Source organism: Canis lupus, chromosome 3 (assembly GCF_048164855.1).
Source record: "Canis lupus baileyi chromosome 3, mCanLup2.hap1, whole genome shotgun sequence".
NCBI classification, from domain to species: domain Eukaryota; kingdom Metazoa; phylum Chordata; class Mammalia; order Carnivora; family Canidae; genus Canis; species Canis lupus.
This window is the reverse complement of record NC_132840.1, coordinates 30,211,606-30,227,687: the sequence shown is the minus strand read 5'-3', so window position 1 is coordinate 30,227,687 and position 16,082 is coordinate 30,211,606. Positions and strand designations below refer to the sequence as shown.

General features: G+C 42.7%; 1 long non-coding RNA gene across 1 annotated transcript; it reads left to right on the top strand.

Moving 5' to 3' along the window:
- Nucleotides 1-928: 928 nt before the first annotated feature.
- LOC140624609 (uncharacterized) lies at nucleotides 929-4,149 on the top strand. Its single transcript, XR_012024079.1, has 2 exons — nucleotides 929-3,303; nucleotides 4,010-4,149. It is a non-coding gene; the product is annotated as an uncharacterized lncRNA (long non-coding RNA).
- Nucleotides 4,150-16,082: the final 11,933 nt, after the last annotated feature.

The following is a 16,082-nucleotide window of genomic DNA, read 5'->3' as shown; positions in this document are numbered from 1 at the left end:
TTCCAAAGAACAGGAGCATAGTACCCCCAGGAATAACCCCCAACTCATGGCAGTTGAATGACGGCACATCTGTGGATGGTCCTCAGGCAAGGTCCCCATGGTTTCCCAGAGTCCTCTCTGAAGGATGGAGCCCTATAGGAGAAACCACTCATCACTACACACTTTCTTTGGCTCCTCTCCTCCTCACCTCTCCATCTCCCGGCTTGTGCTTCCTGGTTCACTTGGCAGGCAAACTATCTGCTCCTAAGCCATGTCATGGGATAGCCAACCTAAGAAGCTCGTACTTATGAGGCACTTATTCTGTGCCCAGTTGTGGGGAAACTTCTTTCACAGAAGATTAATATGCCTTACTTTTTATCTCCAAACCTTCACCATGAAATATCTTGGGAGGAGCCAGTTATAGGCAGAGGAACAGCCAGTGAGGGTGGGGGGGATATGGGTTTGTCAAAGCCCGAAACTTGTTCAATTTTCAATGCCCTCTTTAGGAAAAAGTATGACAGAACTTGCATATTTATTTAGAATGAGAAAATTGATCATGGAAACTCACAAAGTTTAATAAGTTGATAAATTCAACAAACATCACAAAACTAGACCAATCACGTACTTCTATTATGTGACCACCTGACCCAGTTCTTGTCTAGCTTCCTCCCCTGTGGTAAGTCCCTGTGGGGTGCATTGGCCCAGTGGACAGTTGGAGGATTCTGAGAGTCCTTGCTTCATAGGGACACTGACTGTTATGGGATGAATCATGTCCCTAAAATCCATATGTTGAAGTCATTAGGGTAGAGGCTCTTTACAGAGGTGATTAAGGTAAAATGAAGTCATTAGGGTGGGTCTTAATCCAATATAACTGGTGTTCTTTTTTTTTTTTTTAGCTTTTTTTTTTTTTTTTTTTAAAGATTCTATCCACTTATTCATGAGAGACATACACAGAGAGAGGTAGAGACACAGGCAGAGGGAGAAGCAGGCTCCATGTAGGGAGCCCGATGTGGAACTCAATTTTAGGTCTCCAGGATCACGCTCTGAGCCAAATGCAGACGCTCAACCACTGAGCCACCCAGGTGTCCCTAACTGGTGTTCTTATAAGAAAGAGAGATTAAGATACAGATACACACAGAAGGACAACCACATGAGGACACAAGGAGAGGATGGCCATCACATGCTAGAGAAAGAAGCCTCAGGAGGAACTAGCCCTGCCAACACCTGGATCTTGAACCTCTAGCCCCCAGGACTGGAGGAAAATTAATTTCTATGCTTTAAGCCACTCAGTTTTTGGTACTTTGTTACAGCAGCTTAGCAAACTGATAGTCTAGCAGGAACTAAATAATACGGGGAAGTGCTCCCCGTATTATTTAGGCAGGTGGGACAGATGTCATCCAGGATCTGCTCTACAGATCTGGTCATTGGAAGGAACTATAGGTTTTCCCAATGCAATTTCCCCTTGCTGGATTCCCCAGCCATGGCCACCCCATCAAGACCTGAGCCAGAGTCAAGAGTGTGACAAGGAAATGGGGTGGAAAGAGGAAGCCAATGTTCATTGGCTTCCTGGAAAACCCATCAGCCATCCCAGCTCAGAGGCTGCCTCAGCCACCACATTTTCATGAGACCCCGTCCTTGAAGGACTAGTTCTAAGTAGAACATTACAGTGGAACATTCTGCTTCCTTCCCAAGGCAGACGCCAAGTATAATGTAGCATGCTCCCCAGTTCTGGACATTATCTCAGATCCAGCCAGCTATAACCATACACCCCCTTAAGATCCCCAAGGATCCCCTGGAGAACACTTTAATTTTGTCTGATAATCACACAATTTATGGAATCCCCAAAGATGACAGATGCTAGAAAAGCTATAGTAGAATTCTAGAAGTATAGGTAGGCACTGTCAACTCTCCAAAATGAGGGGAAGGAATAATTCTTTAAAGTGAGGGGAAAAAAAAGGTCAGAAATCCAAGAGCACAGGAATAAAAATAATAATAGCCTTATGCATTAGCATTCTACAAAGCACTTTCCCAGGCTAAGGGCATAAACAGATTTCAGAAGGCTTTGCTTAAATTCACTGGGCTTGGGAGACTATTATAATAACCTTATACTGTAATCTCCATTCTACAGGCTCAGAGAGATCAGATAACTGCTCATCATTGGACATAGCTTGTCGAGAGACAGAGCCTTTTTACCCTAAATGTTCTCCCCACATTCCTCCTGCAGGCTCAGCAGGGGATCCATAGGACAGGAAAGCAAAGGGAAAAGGCAGGTGGGACAGATGTCATCCACAAGCAGGCTTTTATGGGCAGAGGGCTGACTCCAAGGAGGATGTACCCAGAACATGGGAGTTGAGGGAAGTGCATTAAACAGGAGCCCCAGTGTTTGACCCACATAGGTTTTCATCGGTAAGCTGGTTGTCAAGTATCTTTTGAATCAGGGAAGTGAGTATTGTCTCCTGGGTCCTCTGTGTCAGCTTCTGATGAGAGACTCTCATCAGAATTTTTTTTTAAGATTTTATTTATTTATTCATGAGAGACACAGGCAGAGGGAGAAGCAGGCTCCATGCAGGGACCTGACATGGGACTTGATCCCAGGTCTCCAGGATCACACCCTGGGCTGAAGGCAGCACTAAACCACTGAGCCACCCCTCTCTGGGTAGATCCCATGGACCTAGTAGCCTATCATCCCCAAATCCACATCTCTACTCCAGACCACTCTGCCTAGCTATAATGTCTTCAATGGTCCATCTGAATTTCCACATGGATGACTTCCAGGCAGAAGACTTCACAATAGCTCACCATGTCCTTCCCGTTCATCCCCATGGGATGTCCACCACCTGCTCCTTTTCTAGTGGGTTCCATGTTGGAAAATGATAACTCTACCAATAGCTTGTTCAGAAACCTGGGAGTTACCATTAACCCCTTTATTTATGTCCCTTATCCCACACACCTGACCCACCTTCACATCTTGCTGACTTTACCTCCGATTATGTCTCGGTGATGACCTAACTTCTTTTCATCTTCACATCCAGTTCCCGGGTGATTTTGATATTTGTCATTAAATATGCACAAATCTTTGCAAATTACACATCATTGTTTGATCATGTGCTATAAATGTCCTTTTGTTTCTTTCTATTTCCTCCCTGAGGTGTCAGTGCTCAAGACCTCTCATTGCTGTGTGTGTGCTTGGTACATTACCTGCAACTGGGGACTTCCACCATCATTTACACATCCATTCCTCTCATGATGGACCACTAGCTTGTTTGTGAGAAGATTCTGAGAACTTCTGAGATCTACTCCTGGTGTGGGACAGCCAGGTCATAGGTGCCTCTTTTCCTTTGGGTGGTTTGTCTCCTTTTTAATTTGTATCAGTTTTATAATGGTCTGATATGAGTTGTTTGATGGCTGCAGAGTGGCAGACTGTCATAGTCCATGCAGGCTGCTATAACAGAACACCACAGATAGGCAGACTAATAAACAACAGACATGTATTTCTCATCATTCTCGGGGCTGAAAGTCCAAGATTGAGGTACTGGCAGATTTGGTGTCTGGTAAGAGCCCTTGTCCAGATTCATAGATGCTTGTCTTCTGGGTCCTCACTTGGTTAAAGGAACAAGAGAGGTCTTGGGGGTCTCTTTTATAAGGGCATGAATCCCATCCATGAGGGCTCTACCCTCGTGACCTAATCAGCTCCCAAAGGTGCCATCTCCAAACACCATGACTTTGGGAGTTAGGTTTGAACATATGAATCTTGAGGGGAATACAGTCATTCAGTCTATACAGTGGACTATATGTGTCCCTCCAAATTCATATGTTGAGGCCCTAATACTCAGTTTGGCTATATTTAGAAATGGGGCCACCAAGGAAGTAATTAAGGTTAAATGAGGTCATAAGTGTAGGGCTTGATGGTGAGTTAGTATCCTAACAAAAGGAAACACCAACACTGATACCAAGCTCGTTCACCTCCCTCTTTCCTCCCTCCCTCCTTCCCTGCCTCCCTCTTTTCCTCTATGCATGCATGCACACCAAGGAAAGGCCATGTGAGGACTTAAGAAGGCAGCCATCTCCAAGCCAGGAAGTGACCTGTCACCAGAAACTGACCCTGCCAACACCTTGATCTTGGACTTTCAGCCTCTAGAGCTATAAGGAAATAAATTTCTATTATTTAAACTCCCTAGTCTATGCTATTTTTTTATGGGAGCATTAGCAGAGTAAATCATCTGGATTACAGATATCTTATTCCTCCTTTTATTATGGCATCAAATGTAAGATTATTTTATAAGATAATCTAAGACATATCTTACTCAAATGTAGCCAAATGTATTGATCTTTTATGGTTTATTATTTGCATCTTGTTTAAAAAAATCCTTACCAGTCTCATGTCATATAGTCTCTTGTGTTTTGTTTGTTTTTTTTTAAAGAAATTGCATTGTTCATTTTTCACATTTACGGTTTAATACGTGTCAATTTTTTTCAAAGATTGATTGATTGATTGATTTATGATAGACAGAGAGAGAGAGAGAGAGAGAGGCAGAGACACAGGAGGAGGGAGAAGCAGGCTCCATGCCAGGAGCCTGACATGGGACTCGATCCTGGGATTCCAGGATTGCGCCCTGGGCCAAAGGCAGGCGCTAAACCACTGAGTCACCCAGGGATCCCCCAATTTTTCTTTCTATATGACAAAGTGGAATGCTTCTTCCCCCACACTGATATGTTTTATGCACTGGAGAAAACTGGTGATTCTCTGGCCTATTTCCACCCTTGACACCCTCTACCACAGGGAAGGGAAGGTTGTATCTGACTGGCAAGTCTGGGAAGCAGCTGGTTCAGCAACTTCCTTCTGGGTGCTGGCATTCTGTCTTCTGAAAGATCCCAATGGTTGAAGGGAAGCAGTCATGTGTTGCCGGAATTCCATCATCTCTCTTGGCACCATGACGAGACTTTTCCTACCTGGCTGGGCTGCAGAGTTGCTTCTGTCCTGTATCGCCTTCCCAGCGGCAGGCAGGTTGGTTCCTGAGCTCTGTCCTCTATGCCACCCCTCCCAGTGACTAGAACATTGGTCTCTGTATCCAGAAAAGAGCCATCCCCAATCCTGTGCTCTTTCTCTACTCAAAATGTTCGTGACTCTTCCACTTTATTCTTTCATAGAAGTCACATAATATGTTCACTAAGTTCTATGAAAAATTATTGAAATTGCCTTGACTTTATAGATTTATTTGGAGAGGATTGACAATTTTTATGGCATTCTATCCTTCTTTATCTATTTAGGATTGCTTTCACATCTACCAACAAAAGTTATCTCTGTGAACATCTCACACATCTTTTGTGGGATGTATTCTCAATACCTTGTATTTGTTTCCTATTGTAAATGATATTTTTTAAAAAGTGTTTTATTTGGTTATTGTTTGTCCCTGGACTAAAGGCACACTGCCAGTTTCGAGGGATGAACCTCAGAATAAGGAGCTATACAGAGGTCTCTCATTTATCCTCTGAGCTGATCTCTGTTCTCTGGAGCTTTCTGTGCGCCAGTCACAACTATGAATAATGATGGTTTGTGTTTCTTCCTTTCCAATCCTTGTAATGTTGATTTTTTTTCTTGTGTTGCTGTGCTGGTCAGGACCTCCAGTCCAATGCGGAATACAAATGCACATTCTTGTCTTGTTTCTGTCATCAGGGTTACCATTGCTGGTGTGTTTCCATAAAGTATAATGCTTGCCATATGTGCTCTGATGAATATCCTCGATCATGGTGGCTTTCATGACCTATTGCATATGCACACATGTGTACACACACACACCCCTCTTAATTCTGTGACCAGTACCCATATACATGTGTAAACACTCATACAACTGAAAAAGACACTGTTCCAAACCTTACTTCTGACTATACAACTCCTTCTGACATTTTCTTTTCTCTTCTCTTCTGCCCTGCCTTATCCTATCCTATCCTATCCTATCCTATCCTATCCTATCCATCTTTTCCTATCTTATCCTATCCTATCCTATCCTATCCTATCCTATCCTATCCTATCCTACCATATCCTATCCTATTCCTATCCCATCCCATCTGACCCTACTCTATCCTACCCAACCCTACCCAACCCTATCCTACCCTTATCCTACCCTACCATATCCTATCCTAGCCTGTCCCATTCTGTTTTGTTCCATTATCTTTCATTCATATATTTTCACCAAAAATGATCTCACAGCACTAAAATGCATGACAGCCCATAGTTTAAACACAAGGACACTGCTTTATTATTTTTTAAAGATTTTATTTATTTATTCATGAGAGACACAGAGAAAGGCAGAGACATAGAGGGAGGAGAAGCAGCCATGCAGGAGCCCGATGCTGGACTTGATCCCAGAGCTCCAGGACCACATCCTGAGCCAAAGCAGACGCTCAACTGCTGAGCCACCCAGGTGTCCCAAGAACATTGCTTTAAAAGGTTCACAGGATCAGGACATTCTCCTCTACGTGTAGGGCATTTATTTCATTTTGTTGCTTAATCGTGAATGACGTTGGGTGTGAAGTATTCAACAGAGAGGAGGTTAAGGATGACCCCAGAGATTTGGACCTGAGTCACTGGAGAAGTGGACTTGTCACCTCCTGAGATGGGCACTGGGAGGGGTGTGTGCTGGGGGAGGCAGGAAATCAGCAGTGTGACATGCCCATCAGACCTCAAGGGGGAAGGTTGAGGCAGCTGGGTAGAGGAGCCTAGGGTGTGGTAGGGCACAGATCCTAGTTCTTCTCTGGGTCTCTGTCACTTCATACGTTTGTATTATGTTAGCCACACTCGTGTTTCCCTGAAGGCTCTCTACCCCTCTCACATGCTCTCATGTGCTCTTACCCACTTATGTCATGATGAGTCTTCGTGGATCCCAGGTTGCTGACCAGACATTCGCCTTTATCACAGGTTTGTATTTCCCTTCAGGGTCTTCTGGATGGTGGAGGATGGTCCCTCCAGGGCGGGTTTGGGTTTGCTGATATCAAACATTGCAAAGGCATCCCTAGACCGTGTTGATAAGCCTTAACACCTGAACAAAGCTCCAAGTGATTTTTTGCTCATACAGATTTTTTTTTTTTTTTTATCCTAAATCCAGGCAGAGGTGTCTTAACTTCCTGGTCTCTCCTCATACATGCCTCTGAGGTTGCAACAATTAACAGTTGCACTTTTATTTGGGGTCTTACTTCTGGATCTCCCAATTTGGGTGGGTTTTCAGCCTTATCTGCTGCTGATCTCTTGATGTTAAAGCTCAAGCTCATATTTACAAGTCCACCTGTTCCCCTCCCCTGCCACCTCACCTGCCTTCCTCACCTGTCCCCTTCACCTGCCTGTTTCATTCAGGAGCAGCAGCCTTAGCTAAGAGCTTGTTCACTCTGGCTTTTGGTTCTCTTGTGATGTCTGAAACCAGGGGTGTTTCTTTTCTTGGAAGCTTAGATACGAGCTTAAAATACATGTTGTTATATTTTATCCAGTATAATTGGGGTTATTACTTGGGTTATTTTACTAAGGTCTGAATGTTTGTGTCCTTCTGTTTGGAAGTGTAGCATTTGGGAGGTGATTAGGTCATGGAGGTGGAACTCTCTTATGAATGGGATTATAAGAAAAGAACCCAAAGAGTTCCCTCACCCCTTCTGCCACATGAGGACACAGTGAGAAGATGGTCTTCATTAGACACCAAATCTGCTGGTGCTTTAATTTTAGATGTCCAGCCTCTAGAACTGTAAGAAATAAATCTCTGTGTTTTATAAGCCAGCCAGTCTGTGGTGTGCTGTCATAGCAGCTCAAATGGACTAAGGCATATCTGATCTACCATCTTGCCAGGATCCCAAGGTCTCCAGAGTAATCTTGCCAAGTACATAGGACTACATACAAAGGTTTTCCTTTTGCCCTTAGGATAAAGTCCTGAATCTTCTGTGGGACCCTTGTCCCCCACTCCCCTTCAACCTTCCTATTCTTCCTGCTTCCTTAAATGCCTGTGGACTCTTTTCATCTCCAGCTTCTTTTTTAAAGATTTTATTTATTTACTCATGAGAGACACACAGAGAGAGGCAGAGACATAGGCAGAGGGAGAAGCAGACTCCCTATGGGGAGCCCGATGCAGGACTCGGGCCCAGGACCCTGGGATCATGACCTGAGCCGAAGGCAGATGTTCAACTCCTGAGCTGCCCTCATTGCCAGCTTCTTATACCTGCTCGTCCCTCCACATCTGGCCCTAATCTCACCCAGTTCCTGGTCCTTTACCTAGTTAAGCCTGTTCATTCCTTAGATCTCTTCGGAATGTCATTTCCTCAAAAGAACCATTCACGTCCCCCAAGACTGATGAGGCTTCAGTTTCTCCTGTTATATATATAGAATTGCACCACACCCTGTGCCTTTCCTTGAGTACTTACACACATTATTAATTAATAATAATTTATATATGTAGTAGTGTCTCAACATGTATCTGTGATAAGTCTATGATAATCAATGATTTAAAGTCTGTCTCACCCATCAGACTCCAAACCCCAGAAGGGCAGGGGCATCTCCTTCTTTGCTAGATCCCCATGCCTGGCTCTGTGGCTGGTACTTTGAAGACCGGCAACACGTTACATGTGTTTGCTTGCACACAAGGGAATGAACGAAATGCAAAGCTGAGTGAGTCTTCTCCTGCATAAAACCTTTCCTCTGCATCACCATTCACAGGATCCAGCCTAAGACACTTGAGATGGTCTGTAGATCAAAGCTTTATTGAGATACAATTCACATACCATAAAGTGAACTTCAGTACATCCAGTGTTTTTTAGGGAATTTACAGAGTTGTGCAACCATCACCACTATTTAATTTTGGAATGTTCTCATCACCCCAAAACGAGTTGTGTACCCATTAGCAATCTTTCACCTCTCTCCAGTTCCCACCAGCCTACTTTCTTTTCTTATGGATTTGCCAGTTTGGGACTTTTCATGTAAGTGGAATCATACAACACATGATTTTTTGTGTGCCAGTTTTTTTTTTTTCACTTAGCATATGATGTTTCCAAAGTTCATCCATGTTGTAGCATGAATCATTTCATTCCTTTTTATGGCTGAATAACAGTTCACTGTATGGATGTATGACATTGGGTTTGTCCGTTCATCAATGGATGGACATTTGAATTCTTTCCATTTTGGGGCTATTTGTTGTTGTTGTTTTTCTTTATAGCTTTATTTTTTTGTATATTTTTTTATTGGAGTTTGATTTGCCAACATATAGTATAACACCCAGTGTTCATCCCGTCAACTGCCCCCTTCAGTGCATGTCACCCAGTCACCCCATCCCCCCCCACCTCCCTTTCCATTACCCCTTGTTCATTTCCCAGAGTTAGGTATCTCTCATGTTCTATCATCCTCACTGGTATATCCCACTCATTTTCTCTCCTTTCCCCTATAATCCCTTTCACTGTTTATTATATTCCCTAAATGAATGAAACTATACAATGTTTGTCCTTCTCCGATTGACTTACTTCACTCAGCATAATACCCCCCAGTTCTATCCATGTTGAAGCAAATGTTGGATATTTGTCCTTTCTAATGGCTGAGTAATATTCCATTGTATACATAGACCACATCTTCTTTATCCATTCATCTTTCGATGGACATCGAGGCTCCTTCCAGTTTGGCTATTGTGAACACTGCTGCTATAAACATTGGGGTGCAGGTGTCTCGGTCTTTCATTGCATCTGTATCTTTGGGGTAAATCCCCAGCAGTGCAATTGCTGGGTCATAGGGCAGATCTATTTTTAACTCTTTTTAAAAATTTTTTTTATTTATTATTTATGATAGTCACACACACACACACAGAGAGAGAGAGAGAGAGAGAGGCAGAGACACAGGCAGAGGGGGAAGCAGGCTCTATGCACCAGGAGCCCGATGTGGGATTCGATCCCAGGTCTCCAGGATCGCGTCCTGGGCCAAAGGCAGGCGCCAAACCGCTGTGCCACCCAGGGATCCCTATTTTTAACTCTTTGAGGAACCTCCACACAGTTTTCCAGAGTGGCTGCACCAGTTCACATTCCCACCAACAGTGTAAGAGGGTTCCCTTTTCTCCGCATCCTCTCCAACATTTGTGGTTTCCTGCCTTGTTAATGTTCCCCATTCTCACTGGTGTGAGGTGGTATCTCATTGTGGTTTTGATTTGTATTTCCCTGATGGCAAGTGATGCGGAGCATTTCTTCATGTACTTGTTGGCCATGTGTATGTCTTCCTTATTGAAATTTCTGTTCTTGTCTTTTGCCCATTTCATGATTGGATTGTTTCTTTGCTGTTAAGTTTAAGAAGTTCTTTATAGATCTTGGATACTAGCCCTTTATCTGATATGTCATTTGCAAATATCTTCTCCCATCCTGTAGGTTGTCTTTTAGTTTTGTTGACTGTTTCTTTTGCTGTTCAGAAGCTTTTTCTCTTGATTAAGTCCAAATAGTTCATTTTTGCTTTTGTTTCGCTTGCCTTCATAGATGTATCTTGCAAGAAGTTGCTATGGCCATGTTCAAAAAGGGTGTTGCCCATGTCCTCCTCTAGGATTTTGATGGATTCTTGTTTCACATTTAGATCTTTCATCCATTTTGAGTTTATTTTTGAGTTTATTTTGTGTGATGTAAGAGAATGGTCTAGTTTCATTCTTTTGCACACGGCTGTCCAATTTTCCCAGCACCATTTATTGAAGAGACTGTCCTTTTTTCCAGAGGATAGTCTTTCCTGCTTTGTCAAATATTAGTTGACCATAGAGTGGAAGGCCCATTTCTGGGTTCTCTATTCTGTTCCATTGATCTATATGTCTGTTTATAGTGTTGCTATAGATAGTAGAAAACTACAGATTTGAATCTGGACTCTGCCACCCATCACTTGTCTCACCCTTTATCCTCTTACAGAGTTGATTGTGGTGCATAGGACAGTGACACCCACAAGCTCTCTTCCAATAACATGAAAAGGCAGATCACAAGAAGGTGATGGAGTGTATGAAGCTCCTCCTCTTTCAATTTTGTGAAGTTGTTTGTAGGTGTTATGTTAGTAAGTTAGTGGTTACTATCTGCCTGCACAGTTAGTGGTTACTATCTGCCTGCACAGTTATAGCCTTATTCACTGCAAGACGAAGAGTTAACAGAGGTTTGTAATTAGATACTAAAACAATAACAAATTAAGTGTGAATTATGAGATCTGTTATTGATAAAGAAGAATCCAGGATAGTGTGAAGGAAGTGTTTCACACCAGAGATGTGGATGTGTGTGTATGTGCCTGTGTGTATTTTTACTGAAAGATCTGTGCTTTTCAGCAGCACTAGATCATAGGCAGTACTTTCTGCAAACAAGTGCTTCTCACCTCTGGAACTTTATCATTGCCATTCCTGCAGCTGAAAGGTTGCATTTTGAATTCTTCCTTTCTTGACTAATTTCTCTCTTTAAGATTTTGTTTAGATGTCTCTTCCAGCAGGAAGCTTTCTCCGCTTTCTTTCATGGCACTATAATTTCCCCTGCCATGGTGCTTCTGTTTCCATCTGCCTCTCCCACCAGGTCAGAGTTACATGATGTAAGGGTCATGCATGTGTGTGTGTGTGTGTGTGTGTGTATATATATATATATATATATATATATATATATATATATGCAATATGGTATAGAGAGAGTATATATAGAGAGAGTACACAGAATAGTGTGTGTTTACACAATAGTGCATATACATTATTGCATAATAATATTATTAACTATATTATATAGTGTATGTACATATATAATATTATATACATGTGGTGTACAACACATACATACAATGTATATACAATATACATTTATCTTACTGATCTTTGTCCATCGAGGGCCTGACACTATGCTGACGCATCAGAGGCATTCGTTGAACATGTGCTAAGACGTATGAACGACTGGCCCTCTCACTGCATAGTGACATGGTGGAAATGTAATTCATCACCCAAATCAGGTCTGTTGATAGTGAATGGGGTGCTATCAGTAACCTTGCTCAGAACCACAGGCCTGTCCTGAGGCCGTCCTGGGCAATTTGAGATGCACAGCACCCTATGTAACAATAGGAGACCTAGAGGAAAAGAAATATATGATGGTGTGGGGATGTCCCTGGTGGTGCTGGCTGGTGGCATTCAGATATGGGATGGAGGTTATCCAGAAAGACATATCTTAGGGAAAGCTTTAAATAGTTTGTTGACCCATGGAGATGGAAATACATAGTTTTATTATATTGTCTGTTCACTTAAAATTTGCCATGGTCCACTGGATGCTCATCTCTGCATACTTTGTCACCCTACAGATCAGAAGTTGGCAAACCATTCCCTTTGGGCCAAATCCATCGTTTGGCACAATATTTGCTTTTTGAATAAAGTTTTACTGAAACACAGCCATACATACATACATTTGTTTACATATTATCTATGGCTGCTTTCAAACCATAATGGCAGAGTTGAATTATGGTGACAGGGAACTGGATGACTTTCAGATCAAACATATTTATTATCTGACCCTTTACAGGAAAAGATTGCTGATGGTACAAACCTCTCTAGATGGTACAAACCTCTAGAAATACAGAATGCACTCTTTGTGTGATACCAGCCTACAGTAGCTGATCCCAAGGCAATCAGGTGCTGTCAGGTAATACCAGGGTCTGGCCTTTGAGGGGAGAGAACTCTTTTCCTCCATCCGTTAGGCTGGCTTACAGCTGGGGCCCAAGAATCAAACTGATAAGAGAGATTAACAGGGGAAGAAATTCATTACGCATGCATACCCAGGCTTCATAGAGAAGGAACTAAGGACCCAATGAGGCAGTTGGATACAGGGGCTTACGTAACATTTTAACCAAGGGTGATAAATTGTGGAGAGCTGACGAGGCAAAGGAAAAGGCATGCAGGCTTCTAAAGGTGGTGGGTTGTGGTCGGTGTGGGAGAATGGGATGGGGGACAAGGTTATTTGACCAAGGTTTCTTTGTGCAGACCCATCCAGGCACCATCGTCCTCTCTGGTGATAAAGGTTCTCCTTCCCTTCCAGGTAGGAGAGAGGAAGACATCTTATAAGGGAAATTTATGTCCTGCTCTTAGGCAGGTGGGGAAGGGCAGAGAATTTCTCCTGCTTCTGCCGTTTCTTAATTGCCTTCAGCTCAAAATACTCTTTTTGCCAAAGTGGCAGATTTTCAGGTGGCATATTCAAATCCCGTTCATCCCACGACTTCGTGGCTATAATAGGTACCCATGTCCGCTGTGACTTAAGCCGATCATCTGTCCTGACTTGCCTCAGTTTCTCCATTGTGCCAACACAGGCAGCACCACCCTCCCTGTCTACCAGGAAGCCTGCTGGGGCAATCACTTGAGGCGATGCTGGAAACCGCTTTGTAAGGTGTGCTACACAAATGCAGTGGAATGCTGGCCCTGGGTGGGCCCCAGGGAGGGGGCGATGGCAGGCCTCCCAGAGCTCAGCCCAAATGGGTAACTGCTCACTGCACTTAAGAGCCCCCTTGTTCCCACTGAAGATAAAAGGAAAGTTCCAGGGATCCTTTGTTCCTGCAGTGGGTTTGAATTTGCCAATGGTTGAATTTCCCTGCGGGACACAGGGCTAATTGTGAAATGGCTTTGGAGTTAAATGTTCAGTTATTCTTGAAGATTGCGGCGGGATTTGCATTTGAAATGCATTGCCTGGCTGTGAATATGAATGCTTGGAGGGGTTGGTTTTAAGAGTTCTGGGCTCTTAGTACAATCTTGGGTAATTTCCATTCCTGAGGTGCCCCTCCCTCACCCGCTGGGGCTGGGGAGAACTGTCTCCAGCAGCCTGGACTCGCTAGTGGGTCTACAGAGAATTCTTGATTTGGAAACAGGAGAAAGAGAACCAGACTAAAAATAAAGCTGTGTCGTTAAGTGCACATGGACTATTTGTGAAGAAGTCCGAGTCTTTTGAGGTAAAAATCAATTTATGAAGAAAAATAAAGTTCGCCCCCCAGAAAGTTGCTTGCTCCGTTCACTCTGGGATTTTATTTGCATGGAAAGCAAACTCCCCAGCAGTGCTTCATGAAGAGTGGGGATTACAACTGGATTTGCATGCTTTTTGTACGTTCAATTTCCAGAGACATTTAAATAAATTGCCTGATTAAGCCTTAGTCAATTTATTTTCTTAATTTATTTTGATTTTTAAAAAATTCACTATTTTTAAGGTGGAAAACATCTAAACCTTGGCATGGAATAGTAGCTGATAGTGGCACTTCATCTATTGTCTACAACCATGAGTGTCAATTTCCCCTATGAAAGGAAAATTAAAATGGATATTACAGACAAACTATGTATGAGAAATTATTTGCAAATCATACATTTGATAAGGGCTTAATATCCAAAAAATATAAAGAACTCATACAACTCAATAGCAAAACATAATTCAATTAAAAAGGAGCAGAACCGAATAGACATTTTTCCAAGGAAGACATCCAAATGGCCAACAAATACATGAAAAAATGCCCAACATCAGTAATCATCTGGGAAATGCAAATCAAAACCACAGTGAAATATCATCTTACACCTATTAGAACAACTATCAACAAGAAGACAAGAAATAACAAGTGTTGGTGAGGTTGTGGAGCAAAGGGAACCATTGTGCACTGTTGGTAGAAATGTAAATTATTGCAGCCACTGTGGAAAACAGTATGGAGGTGCCTCGCAGAATTGAAAATAGAATCCAGCAATCTCTCTTCTGGGTATTTAGCTGAAGGAGATGGAAACAGGATCTTGAAGAGATATCTGCACTCCCATGTTCATTGTGTCATTGTTCACAATCTCCAAGATATGGAAGCCCCCTAAATGTCCATCAATGAATGAGTGGATAAAGAAGATGTAACGCACACATGCACAGGAATATTATTCAACCATGAGAAAAGATGGTAATCCTGCCACTTGTGACAATGTGGATGGACCGTCAGGGCATTATGCTAAGTGAGATAAGTCAGGCAGAGAAAGACACATGCTGTATAATATTATCTATACATGGGATCTAACAAAGCCAAACTCAAAGGAACAGAGAGCTAAGTGGTGGTTGGCAGGGGCTGGGGTTGGGGTGGAAAAGTGAGGGAGATATTGGCCAAAGTGTACCAGTTTTCAGTTATAAAATTAGTAAGACCCAGGGATCAAAAGCACAACATAGTGATTATAGCTAACAATACTGTATCATGTACTTGAAAGTTGCTAAAAGAGTAGATCTTAAATATTCTCATCACAGGAAAGAAATAGCAATTATGTGAGGTATTGCAGGCATTAGCTAACACTGTGGCGATAATCATTTTGCAATATGTAAGTGTATCAAATCAGCACATTGTATGCTTTCAACTTACACAGTGTTGCATGTCAATTAGATCTCAAGAAAGCTGAAAAAAACTTTGAAAATATGCATTATTACTTTGACACTTGAAGGCTGGCCCCATGGAGAGGTCAGCTGGCCCCACAGTACAGTGGAGTCTGCAGGTTGTGTGCCAACTATGGGATGCAATGCCTGGATTTAAAACCCCTTCCTGGAAGCAAGGCTCCTATAGACTGAATGTTTGTGTCTCCCTAAATTCACATGTTGAAATCCTAACCCCCAACGTGATAGTACTATGGGGTGGCAACTTTGAGAGGTGATTAGGTCATGAGTGTGAGCTTTCATGACTGGGTAAGTGCCCTTATCAAAGGGGCCCCAGAGACCCTCCTTCCCCTTCTACCATGTGAGGGCACAGTGACAAGATAGTTGTCCAATAACCCAGATAATGGCTCTCACTAGACATCAGATCTGCTGGAGGCTTGATCTTGGACTTCCAGACTCCAGAGAAAGAAATGGTTGTTGGTTTAATCCACTCATTCTGTGTTTTTTTTTTATTTAAATTTAAGTAATTAATATATAATGTATTATTGGTTTCAGAGGTAGAGGTCAGTGACTCATCGGCCTTATAGAACACCCAGTGCTCATTGAATCATGTGCCTTTTTTCATGTCAGTTACCCCATCCCCCCACCTCCTCCCCTCCAGCAATCCTTAGTTTGTTTCCTATGATTAAGAGTCTCTTATGGTTTGTCTCCCCCTCTGATTTAATTTTGTTTGATTTTTCCATCCCTTCCCCTAT